This window comes from Rousettus aegyptiacus, unplaced genomic scaffold, assembly GCF_014176215.1.
Source record: "Rousettus aegyptiacus isolate mRouAeg1 unplaced genomic scaffold, mRouAeg1.p scaffold_m13_p_11, whole genome shotgun sequence".
NCBI classification, from domain to species: domain Eukaryota; kingdom Metazoa; phylum Chordata; class Mammalia; order Chiroptera; family Pteropodidae; genus Rousettus; species Rousettus aegyptiacus.
Window position 1 is genome coordinate 3,868,584 of NW_023416286.1, and position 12,192 is coordinate 3,880,775.

Here is a 12,192-nt window from a genome sequence, read left to right on the forward strand (position 1 = left end):
TAACATGGAGACAATACCCATCTTGCTGGGGGATTAGAAAGACTGGACATAAATAAAATATCTGGTAGTGGGTATTCAACGAATCGTAGTAATAGTAGTAGTATCATTCAGGAAAAGCCAGTACTGTACCAGAACTTCTGTCTCTGCTCAAACTGCTGTGGCTGCCAAGTTGTGGCTTTTCACAGCCTCTTGATTTCATCCATCCACCTTGACTATTTACTGGAACAGGTGGGCATGTGGCGGCCGGCATTAGGGGGCACCTTCCCACCTTTCCGCCTTCCTGAAGAGGAAGCTGGCATCCAGAGTTACACAGAAGTTGGAGCCCAGGGTTCAGCCAGTCCTAAGACCCACCCTACCGCTGGACTTGTCATGTGAACCATACATTTCTTTACTGTTTATGCCACTTTGAGTTGGGGGGGGGGTTGTTATTTGCTACCAAAAACATCCTAATTTCCTCAAGAAGCTGAGTCTTCCCTGACTGTATTATCTAAAGCCCCTTCTGGTTACTCTCTTGTGATACCACAATCCGCAGTCATCTTGCTTACTTATTTACTAACTTCCTTTCTAAGAATTGTGAGGTTTTTTCTTCACAGTGCCTTACAGCTGCCCAATAAATATTTGAGGAATGGTTGAATGATGAAACTATATCGCAGATTTATTGGGAAAGAAGACATTTATCAGGGTTTCTCAGTGTTTGGCACCATTGTCATACTAGGCCGGATAATTTTTTTGTGGGATACTGTCCCGTGCGCCGTAGGGTAGTTAGCGTCACCCCAGATGCCAGCAGCGTCAAACAACAAAACATGTCCTTTGAGAACCACTGCTGTAATATCTATAAGATTTTATTTAAGCTTAACTGGCACAGAAGGGGCATAATTTGGAGACATGTTTTTGAGATAGAATAATGTTTGAATTCTGACCCACAGAGGCCGAGAGATGACGTAGGTTTGAGTGAATCGGACAGCTCTCGACAAGTGTGTCTCTCACTTGGCTGCAGAATGTGCTCGCTGCTGTGATGTGCCCTGCGCGTTGCGAGGAGTTCATTCCGGTCAAGGTCGAGAAGTGTTTTTGTGATTACGAATGATTTCCTTCGGATGAGCGTGTGACTCATCGTTTTTCTTCGCCTAGTGTCCTTACTTTTGAACTGATAACAAGAATGCCTGCACGGTTACGGAAAATTACTAAGTAATTCTTGCATTTACGGTTACCTTAACAGTTCTATTACAGTAGGAAAAAAATAAAATAAAGAAATTTAGTGTTTGGATAACCGGGATCATTGTTGCCCTACATAATATTTTGTTTTTTCATCCTGAAAACGAAATCCGTGTGCCCCAGAAATAGATTCCTTTTGTCTCTGTCTCTTCAGCATGCATGAGAAAAAAAGGAGGGGGAGGAAGAGGGAGCGTCCTGTTTCTTCTCCGTCCTGAACTGTGATGGGGTAACTCAAAGTCCTTACGCATGAAAACGAGGCATTTCAGGCCATGCTCTTCACATTTGCCCCATGGAAAGGAAACACCCTCATTTCAGTGGGGGAAGCGGCCACCCAAGTGTTGGTGTATTTTTTTTATGTCAGATAGATCCTGAAACCAGGACGTGTCTGAGCTCCAGAGATGTTAGTGTTGTGATGGACGCCGTCATCGGCCGGCACATTAAGTTATTGGAGCCCACACGAACTCACAGTCCCCTGAGAAAGGGGATGTGGTAGAATAAATAGCATCTTCAGAATTTGTTTTCATTGGGCAAGTCGGACTGATCTTACCCCAGGTACGCCACCTGAAATGAAATCCCTCCTTCCAGACACTTTAAGAGAGCTGGCTGCTTGCTGGCAAAGTCAGCTGTCGGAGAGGGTGGATATGGTCACAAAGGGCCAGCTGTCTAGTGGTGGACAGTTTGAGCGGGGTGGAAGAGAGACGTGAGAACTCACAGTCACGCGAATTAAAGTCGCTATACGTAATTCCCCAACATAAAAGAGAAATGGCAAAAAGGGTATTTCTTGGCAATTCTGAATATCAAGGCACTCCGAAGTCACTGCACGTGCCTCCCAGCGGCTGTCTGTACCCGCGGACAGAAGGTGCAGGGTGGACGTGTTGGACAACAGTCAGCCCTGGGGGAGACCCACGCTGCCCCCTCTGAGAGGACAAGCATGGTGACTGTCAGGGAGCAGATAAAGCTGACTAATGACGGTGAAGCCAGCTATTTAAGTCGTGAAATCATAAGTCTGTTTTTCCCGAGGAAGGTTGTGAGTTATTTCATTAAAAGACAGGAGGTCTACAGGCTGCATGGAGAGGTAATTGCACTTCATTTCCTGCGGGCAGAGGCTCTTTTCTGAGGTGCCGGCCGGTTGTCAACCACTGTTAGCTATTTGACAAGAACATTGAATTGTTCCCGAAGGAAGGGAGCAGGGTCAGCCTGAGAGAAAAAGTCAGGGAAGTCTGTCTTTCACGCCTGACCCCGCCTGTCTATACCTGTCGCCAGCCTCCGGGGTTGCTATTGGGTGTGTCTCCGAGATGTTGCAGGACGCACACCTTCTGGTCCCTGCGCCCTCAGTAGGTGTGTGTCCGGATCCCACGTGACTTCTCTTTGGCCTTTCCTGGGGCGGCGAGGCCCGACCGGCCACCGAAGGCAGCAGCTGCTGCAAGGCAGTGCAGGGGGCCCCCATGAGGACGAGCCACGACAGGTGGGGGGGTGGCTGCTTCTCCCCGGGGCGAGGGCAGCTCCTGGGGCGGACCCGGGGCACTCCGGGCTTGTTACCGTGGCCCTGTGGTGAACGGACGCGAGTTTTCTGTTTCTCGAGAGTGCAGGAAGCCCCGTCCTTACTACCGTGACCTACGACGTGTCCTTGGGGGTCACCTTTGTCCTTGAACAGATCACAGTTCTTCCTGGGACACAGTAAAGTGTGTCTGCATATGGGGGGGGGGTGTGGGGGTGCTCGGCAGCAATAGGGGAGGGGACTGTGGCATTGAGGGGCCTTGGGCTGTTTCCAGCCTGGGCTCCAGGGACCTCATTGACGGTCTTCAGTAGCGATGGGTGCCCAGGAAATCCATCGTGATAAACCAAGCCTTCGTGCTTTTAAGTAAGTCCTGACAGATGGCATGAGGAAGATGCCCGTCGGCTTTCGGCTTCGCATGTTCTTTCTAGCTAGTCCACTGTGCTCTCAGCTCATACGGAGTGGCCCTGGCTTCGCCTGTGACGGATGAGAACCCCAGTCTGCACTGGGGGCACGGCGGTGGACGCGACGAGGTTCAGGCCGGCCAGCAGGCTGCGGGGTCTGAGGCGGTGACGGTGACGTGCCAGCTTCTGTGTCTGGAGTTCGATGGGTCTGGCGTAGACCCTGCTGTCCTCAGCCTTCCCCGCGCGGTGGCCTAACCTGTCTGAAATCTCACCTGTGGCAGGTGGATAGGAACGCCTACCGCCTCGTGGTAGCGTGGGGGCCAATGAATTAAATACTATAACATGAGCGGAGTGCCTGCCACCGACGGGAAGCCGGGTAGACGACAGCCATGCTTGGCATGGCCTCGAGGAAGCTCCCGGTCGCCTGAGGCGGCTCTGGGTAGCCTCATTCCCCTCGTGGTCCCCTTCCAGGGGACCCACACAGACCCGCTCCCTTGTCCTCAGCTTCCGGCGGCTGCTCTTAGCACCCAACTGCTCAGCTCGGCGGTGATGCACCTACCTCGAAGGTTAGTCCGACCTGTCGCTATCTTTGCAGATGGTTCTAAATCAGAGAATTCGATTTTAGCAGGGAGGTTAAAACTCCTCTTTCCTGTTGCAAGAGAGTCTTAAGAACATTCCACAGACTTCAGCTTTGTCACTGTCCTAGAGAGATTAACTTCACTTTCTTTCCTTTGATTTCTGCTACGCTATCCTTAGAGCTCTTTCTCCAGAGTTTCTGATATTATGTTTCTGCTTAGTACATTTTCTAAAGGAATAATATCATGCCAGGCGGCAACGGATGGGCTAGTCGGCCACCTTTGTCCAGCCCTGGAATGTCCCCAAGTCCACCCAGTCATCCAGCAAATATCTGCGGAATCCCTCTGGTGGAAAGCCATCACGTAAGAAGTATTACAGCCGATCCCAAGATCATTATCGATGACAACAACGAAAATGTTTGCCTCCCTGCTGGGGCGAGGGACAGAGAGAGGGGTGACGGGGGTGCCACAGGGGGGGTGTAGGCTCAGCCAGGAGCCCAGCGGCCAGAGAGGCAGCTGTGCCGCATCTCAGCCTTCGCTGTGGCTCTGAGCCGCGGCGTTTTCCCCGTCACAGGCGGGTCTGCCAGCACGCGGCCACCAAGCATGCCCACCCTGTGCCTTCCCCGTCTCCAGGTCGTTTACGTGAATTCTCCCCGCAGCGCCGGAAGGCGTCGAGGCAGCACTGCTATCCTAACTCCTCCTGCCCTTCTAGTTTATACTTCCGTTGAATAAACTCTGGGCCAAGCTTCGTGCCAGGAAGCGCTCGGCGTAAAGAAAAACGAGGCGAAGACTCCTCCTCGAGCTTCTCCGTCTCGTTGGGAACACACCCCGTGGACACATCGCGACCCAGTGGGAGCCCCGTGGTGACTGCCCCGTGCACAGAAGTGGGACCCGGGGCCCAGCCGGGGCCGGCGGGTGGGGCGGGGGACCAGGTGGTTGACTCCCAAGCTGAGGCGTGGAGGCTGGAGGGAGGGGACTCATCCTCCTGCCGGGGCCCAAACGCACAGGAGACAGGCTGTCCCTGGAAGGACGAGCAGCGAGCATCGTGGTGTTTCCTGTCCACGGGGACGAGCACCGTGAGCACCGCCTCCTCCCGGTTGTCCCAGTGCCAAGGGTTGGGCAAGGACCCCCAGGACCTCGGGGACGCTGCGAAATTGAAATTGATCATTGATCGCGAGAAAATAAAACCAACAGGCCCATCAATCCATCTCGTTTGCAAATGCGTCCTTGCAAATTTCACAATGAAAATGCCCGGGGCCTGAATTTCTGCAGTTTCCTGATTGGGAGGGACATGGACTGGCCCAGTTCAAGGGGGGGTCTGGGCGGGTTCGCAGGGTCATTCTCAAAAGGGCGTGCTCTGTGTCCTGACTGCTTCTGGAGGGTGACTCGCCCTCCCCGCCCCGTCTCAGGCCACGCACTGTGTCAGTGACCCAAGCCCAGGGGCCTCCGCAAACAGGACCAGTGGGGGGATTTGACTGGCTCGCGGAGACACTGGCAGGAGCCAGGCGTTCACCAGCTACGAGTAAAGCCAAGGAGCCGGGACAGGAGGGGTCCGGTGTCAAAACGCCGCGGGAGTGCAAATGCTTACGCAGAGAACCGGAATCCTGGAAATGTGACTTCATTCTCTTTGCCACCCAGGGGAGCCAGACGCTCATGAAAATCTTGCACGGAGCCGCCCAGCCAGGGCACAGAGAAGCGGCGTTTCAATTTCAGCTGGGGCCGTCGCATTTGCAGGCGACAGAACCACCAAACGGCCGAGGAAACGGGACACACGGAGGGGCCCTGGGAGTTTCGGGGTGCCTCCCGTCCAGGCTCAGCCACGCCTGGGGACGGCAGGGTCTACGCCAGACCCATCAAACTCCCCGCCACCGCCTCGCAACTTGCCGTCTTTCTCGGTCCGTCCCTCGGCTGGGCCCTGCTCTGTGTCGCGGAGCTGAGCTTCCCTCGTGGGCCCCTCCGGGCGTGGGGCAGTAAGGCTCAGCCGGTTCTGCCACTTCCCCGAGGACACCGGTCAGTGGTGGAGCCCGGCGCTGAAGGCCCAGGTCCTGGCCTGAGCGTCCGGAGGGGCGGGGCCGTGGAGGGGGCCGTGGAGGGGGCCGTGGAGGGGGCCGTGGAGGGGGCTGTGGGGGGGCATGGAGGGGGCCGTGGAGGGGGTGCCGTGGGCTGGCAGTGTCGGAGGTGGCGGCCTGGGTGCGGGCAAGGCTGGGAGGCTGGGTGGCGGAGCAAAGTGCTTTTTGGCAGCCCCTTCCCATTCTCCCGGCATAACCTAAGCCGCATCCCTAACTGGAAAGTCCCCAGGGAACAGACGGAATTTCCGGTCCCCTGAGGCCACAAGTGAGCGTCTGGCACTGGCCAGGCCTGGCGAGGCTTCGGGAGGGTAGGTGGGGACTGTCCTGCACCTGCTCTCACACGGCAGGTCCTGCCCTCCCCTGGGGAAGGGGTGCGGAGGGTCTGCGGGCTCCCCGCAGAGGGCCAGGCCTCGCTCCAAGGGGCTCCCCCGCGTCGGGGGCCCTCAGCTCTCGGGTGGCCATTTCTCTGTTACTGGAGCCCAAGCTGCTAAGTCTCCCCAGAGGGGCGGCCGTGGGCCCCGCAGGGGTGCGAGCGGCCCGCAGAGATGAACCTCGCAGCCGTCCGGGCCGCGGAGGTGGCGGGGGGTGTGTGGGGTGTGGGTGGGGGACAGGCCTGGGAGACGCGGGATTAACCGCGCCGGGTGGCCGGGCGCTGGCACTAGGTTCCGGGAGATGAGGTGACATCCAGAGCATGTAACAGAGAGGCAGCTAGAGCCCGGGGAAGCCAGGCCCTGCTCTTGACCTTTGAACCAGTGTGCGACGTGACTCCGGTCATCGTGCGGTCACCGCCCACGCCCGGCAGTGACCCCTTTTACGCTACGTGCATTTCGTGGCTTCCTTTTGATTTTACCTAAGAATTTAAAAACGCTGTGTTCTGTTTTACTTATGCTGAAAAGAAAGGAAGAGAGAGAGGAGACAGGCGCAGAGAGACTTCTGTGCGCTGTTGGGGTCGATGACACTCGGATGGCGCCCGTGTCCCCAGGCCCTGCCCTGCAGGAGCCGCCACCGATGAGGCTTTGCTTGCAGCCCCAGTGGGGGCGTCCGCCCGAGGCGGAGGAGACCCTGCCGCCTAGGGGAGCGGCCGACCCGAGGGGCATCTGGGCTCCCTCCTCCCGGACCCACACACATCCATCGATCCGCTCGGCAAATATTCACCCGGCGTCCGCCACGAGCCCAGCACGGGGCCAGGCGGTGGCCGGTCTTCGGCAGGAAACGGCACGGAGAAATCCTTGCCCTCACGGAGCTCAGGTTCACACGGAGGGCGACTGACTGAAACGAAACCAGACAGAACAGAAAAGGCGGCCTGGCCTGCGGTAGGAACCGTGAGGAGCGCCGAAGGGGCGTGGCTGAGCAGAACCCCCACGCTGTGACCGCCCGCTGCCCGCCGGTCCCTGCGTGTGGCGCGTCCCTCCGGGAACAAACCCCCAGCGGGGAGGCCGAACGGTGGCCTGTTCGCCCAACGCCAGCTCAAGCCCTCAACAACCCCGTGACCGGCACGCACCTGCCATCAGCTAGTTCCCTGCCGGGGGGGTTCCCCAAGCAGACGCAGCGCTCTGACCGCTCCCCCGAATCCTGGTATCCCCTCCAGGTGGGGGCTCCGCGTAGAACTCCCACACTTAACCACGCCATCGGCAGCATGACTTACGCCCCTGGAGTGAGCAGAGGACCACGACGTCACGGTATTTTTTAAAGATTCTATTTTTTTTTTTTAAACACATTTCACATTCGGATAATACAAGAAGAAGCACCGAGCCCTGAATGCATTCTCAAACGGAAGAGAATTTTCAGAAATCCAGGAATGGTGGCTATTTAAAGTATATTCCTACTGTTCTTCGTTTTTTAACTGTCCATTCAAGACCTGTCTGAATCACTGGTGTTTTGGCTTCCTCGGGGAGAGTTTCACATTTGCGAACTAATGACCCAGTGAGACGGTGATGCCCAAACACTTCCTTTCAGAACCCAGCCCCAGACCTGGGATCGGACTGTCATTCCTCTGTGCCCGAAGGCATAAATCCAGGCTTGGCAGCAGAGAAAACCTCACCGAGACAAGAGTCAGGACAGCCTCGACGGAACGGCAATCCGCTGGCCTTGTTCAGAGAAGTCCGTCAATGCGCCAATCGCCGCCCTCCGTCACGACCGAGAATCCGTGGGAACTCGAAAGTGTTTATGAGAAACGCTTCCTAATGTCATAGAGGTTAATGCGACGGATACGTACAGGTACCCGTTTTGTATCAGGCACCGCGCGGATGGAGGCAAAGGCAGGTTACACCGGACTTAGCAGCAGAATTATAACAATGCGACGGATGGGATTGTGTGCGGAGGCGGAGGTGGTGCCCCCTGGGCTGGGGGCCGGGGGGAGGGGCGGGCGATGGGGACAAGCACGAATGTTAGGACTTGTCTGTTTTTTTATCACGCACTCTAATTGTTCTATTTTTGTGCGCCCTAGATGCACATTGTCGGTACCGCGACACACACATCATTTATACATAGATATAGGGAGCTGTGGTGCAGAGCCCGCCGGTTAGGGAGCCCGGGTAAGGAGGATGGACAGAGGGGTCACGTGACCTGAGCTGTGCTGTGGAGGACTCGGGTCACCCCGCGCCTGAATAAGCGATATCCGACCCCGGAGCCCTCCGGGAGGATGGTGACTTTGCCCGACAGGAGAATGGGGATCGTGCTGGCAGAAGGGAGGGTTGGCGGTGTTTGCTCGGAGGTGCAAAGACCATGACGCCTCCGCGTCCCCGTGGGGACGAACTTCGCGCTCCCGCCTGTGTGAGGGAGCGGGGAGTAGGGGGGAGGACTCGGTGGCGGCGAGTTCTGGGCCATCGGACCCGTCCAGTGCCCCCGCTGGGCAGTCTGTGCCGGTCTCTCCATAGTCACGGAGCCGAGGGCGGAGGCGGGAGAAGCAAAGAGAATCGGAACCTCTCCTGCCCCGTTTCTCGTGTAGAACGCGACCCCAGGTGAGAGACGGCCTCGGACGTTTGCCCGCCGGAAGCCAGTGGGTCCTTCCCGTCTCAGGCACTGGGTAGATCAGCATTATCCTTGAACTCTCTCTTGTCCACTCCCGGTGACATTTTATTCCCGTCACCAGCTGTCTGTCTAAAATCACACATGAGCAAACCATGCAATCCGGCGCCTTCCTGAACAACCCGCGGGCCTCGATGACGCTGGCGGCCTTTTTGGCCTGGTCATGCATCTGGGCCGCAAGCAAGAGAAATCCCTGCAGCTGGTTTAAGGAGAAAAGAAAGAAAAGAACAGAAGTGTACTGGGTCGCTCCAGCATTCTGGGGGTTTGGGAAGAGGACACGGGGAGGGCCAGGGAGCAAGGCCCGGGGGCCAGGAAGCCAAGGCCAAGTCCCCAGACCCCGCTGGCATCGGAGTTGGATAAGTAGGTTTGGAAAAGACACCAAGCATTCGGCGTCAAGAGGGAAAACCAAATAGCTCCCAAAATGCTGCCCCAACCTGGGGTTCTGCCATTTGCCTCCCTTCCTCCCTCCTTCCCCTCCTCCTCCTCCTCCTCCTAAGTCTCTCTCTCTCTCTCTCTCTCTCTCTCTCTCTCTCTCTCTCTCCATGACCCTGTGGAAGTTTTGTTCCAAGTCTTTCATGGCTCACTTTGAGTCTGCATTTCCGACACTGACCCCTCCCTAAGTTCCAGTTCCTGTGTCTGTCCATAGGGAAGGTGACCCTTGGGGATGGCCCGCCCTCCCCTCAGTTGCAAGTCGTCAAACAGAGAACCCCGAAACCTTTTAAACCTACGTGCTCCTTTCCTGGGCTCCCCCGGCTACGGGGCCTCCAGGCTTCGGAGTCGTGTTGAATCTTCCTGGTTCATTCTAAATCATTTGAATTGTCCTTCACCATAACCCTCACGTTGACCTTCTAACCGCAGCCCAGTCCTTGTCCGACCCCTTAAAGGCCATGCCTGGACGCCTGCAACGGGCTCCACCCTCTCGTGCTTGCATTCTGCACTCGGCCCCCGGAGTCTCGGTCTCGGACCAGCGTCGGCCTCGGCCACACAGCGGGGCCCCACTGGCTGCGGGAGGTAGTGCCCCTCGGTGAGCCTGCCTCTCAAGGCCTCAGCCGTGGGCCTCGACTTCCTGACTCTGTTCTAGCACTCTGCAGGCTGGGCATTTAACCTCACACACTTAAACAGAGGAGGGTCTGTAACCTCGCGGGCCTCATGGGAGGAAGAAGGTGTGGATTCCCATTGCCCGGAGATGCTACAAGCGCTTCGCCCGCAGAGTGCCTCTCTCGCTACCCCCGCCGCCCACTTTCATTTCTCCTTATTCTTGACCAACGCCCGGGCGATTTCCTGAGCATGGGTGGGACCCGCTTCTCGAGGTTTGAGGGTTCCTTCCTTCCTGTCTTCTGCCCCTCCGACAGCAGACGTCCGTGTACAAAGCGGGGGACACAAGCGCCGGCCTCGCCCGCTGCCGCGAGCCGAAGACCGCGATGACCGACCGTCGGCGAGAGGCGGCCGACGTCCGCGTGACTCGGCGCTCCTGAGACGCTCTTTCTGCAAAGCGTGTTTTTCGTCTGTGTGAGGCGTTATCACACCACGGCTATTGGGATTCGGGTTGTGGGGGGAGGGGACTATAAAGGAAATACATCGTTAGAGAAAAAGAGGCATAAATCAGAGTTCGGTTCTAGCTTCTTCAGTGGAAACGATGGTGTCCGTATCTGTCTCTAAGCCCGGCAGTTCTCCTGTCCACGAGTGAGAAGCCCCCAGGGCCCCGTGGCCTCCGTCCCTGGCCGGCTCGGCCCTCTCCTCCCAGGGACCCGAGACCTTGCGGGGTCCAGCGCCCCGCTCCTGGCTGGCTCCTGTCCTGTCTTCTCAGCCGATGTCACCTTCGTGTGCCAGCAACACCTTTTCCGACATGACAACCTGCGGCCACACTGGTCTGCCCACCTTCTGCAGACATCCCTCGTACCTCGCCGACTTTGTGTCTTTGTTTTATTTTATTTTTTCCAATTTCTACCAGTTTGGGTCCTTCCCTCATGTCACACCCTCTACTCAGATCTCACCTTCTTCCCGGAACCGTCCTCCACGATCCGAGCCAGGGTTTTCTTTCTTCCAAGGTCCCTCGAAGTTGTCAGAGTCCCCGGGATCTCTCCCCTGACGACCTCCTCGTTCAAGAATTATTTGTGTGGCAAAGCGCTGTGCAAGGTAAGGTGACGTCACCTGAAATTTTGTCTTCTCTTTCCAGGTATTTTGTGAGTCCTCGAGGGCTACGTTCTCAACCTCGTCCCTGCCTCCTGGTGTCCTGCGTCTTTTGGGAGCAGACGAGGGGGGGACCGGGGCGGGGTTCTTCAGGGTGAGCTGTAAGGTGGAATCTGGGGCCACATCAGCGAACTTTCGTACTGTGTTGTGTAAACATCCACTGTTCGTTCTTTTGGTGACATCGCACATAGGTCACATATGTCACACGTTTCGTTTCACAGACGTAGGTAGTTCTTTCAAATGTGGACTCGTTTTGTTATACAAGCTAAAAAAATAAAAAATAAAAAGGCATTTGTCAACACCGCCATCGATCTCGTCGAAAAGCTGTCAAGGGTTGGGAAGCTTTGGGGCTTACGGCTGCAGAGATAGATGAGTTTTCCAAAACTCAATTTTCACGCGAAAGCTTGAATTTTATTGTTAGCAGCACGTCACGCCAGTCGTTTTCCTCGACGTGATGGGTTCCCTGTTTATTTCTGAGAAACTATTTGTCCCGTCTTAGTGCTGGAGAACCGTAGTCTTGCTACCAGCGTTTCTATCAACCAAAAATGGTGTTCGTGAAAAAACAAAAACAAAAACAAAAACAAACCCAGAAAAACAAAGCCCAGCCAGTCCGGGTGGCCGCTCACACACTCACGCCAGTGCTGTTTCTGGAGACATCACGGTTTGCTGCACCCAGGAAAGTCCTTCTGTGCTAAACCTCGGTTCGCCACGCACAATTTGCAAGAGATGTGCGCTCCGGGGTGGGATTCAGTAGAACTAGTGATGTGCGCTGCTTCCACGAGCACCCCCGAAGGGCCCCTGACTTTGCTGGTGGTGGTGCCACCGCGGCGGCCTGCCTCGCTCAGTGCGAGGCGGTGCCACACTGTCACCCATCGCTGCGGAAACGCAGCACAGACGCACAGGGCAAATGACGTTTCCGCGTTGTCATAGGAAGTTCCGAGCTCGCGGGGCTGGGAGGACGGCGGCCCCCACGGGAGAGGCGCTGTCCTCGGGCTCCCGCCCCGACCGCTCTGAACTCCGACGGAAGCGGTGTCGCAAGTCAAAGCGAACGTCGTTTAACACGAGGTCGCGCGCGGGGAGCGCACGGCCGCGATCCTGGCGGACGAACGAGGAGCTTCGGGAGCGCGAGCCGTCGCCGCGGTCCCGCCGCTGTCGCGAGGGTCTCGCGACGTCGTGGCGGTGGCGGTGGCGCCGGTCTCTCGCCCTCCCCCACCAGCCCG

General features: G+C 56.9%; 1 long non-coding RNA gene across 1 annotated transcript; it reads left to right on the forward strand.

Moving 5' to 3' along the window:
* Positions 1 to 7,460: 7,460 nt before the first annotated feature.
* Positions 7,461 to 11,237, forward strand: LOC118609339. Its single transcript, XR_004953296.1, has 2 exons — positions 7,461 to 7,972; positions 8,202 to 11,237. It is a non-coding gene; the product is annotated as an uncharacterized LOC118609339 (long non-coding RNA).
* Positions 11,238 to 12,192: the final 955 nt, after the last annotated feature.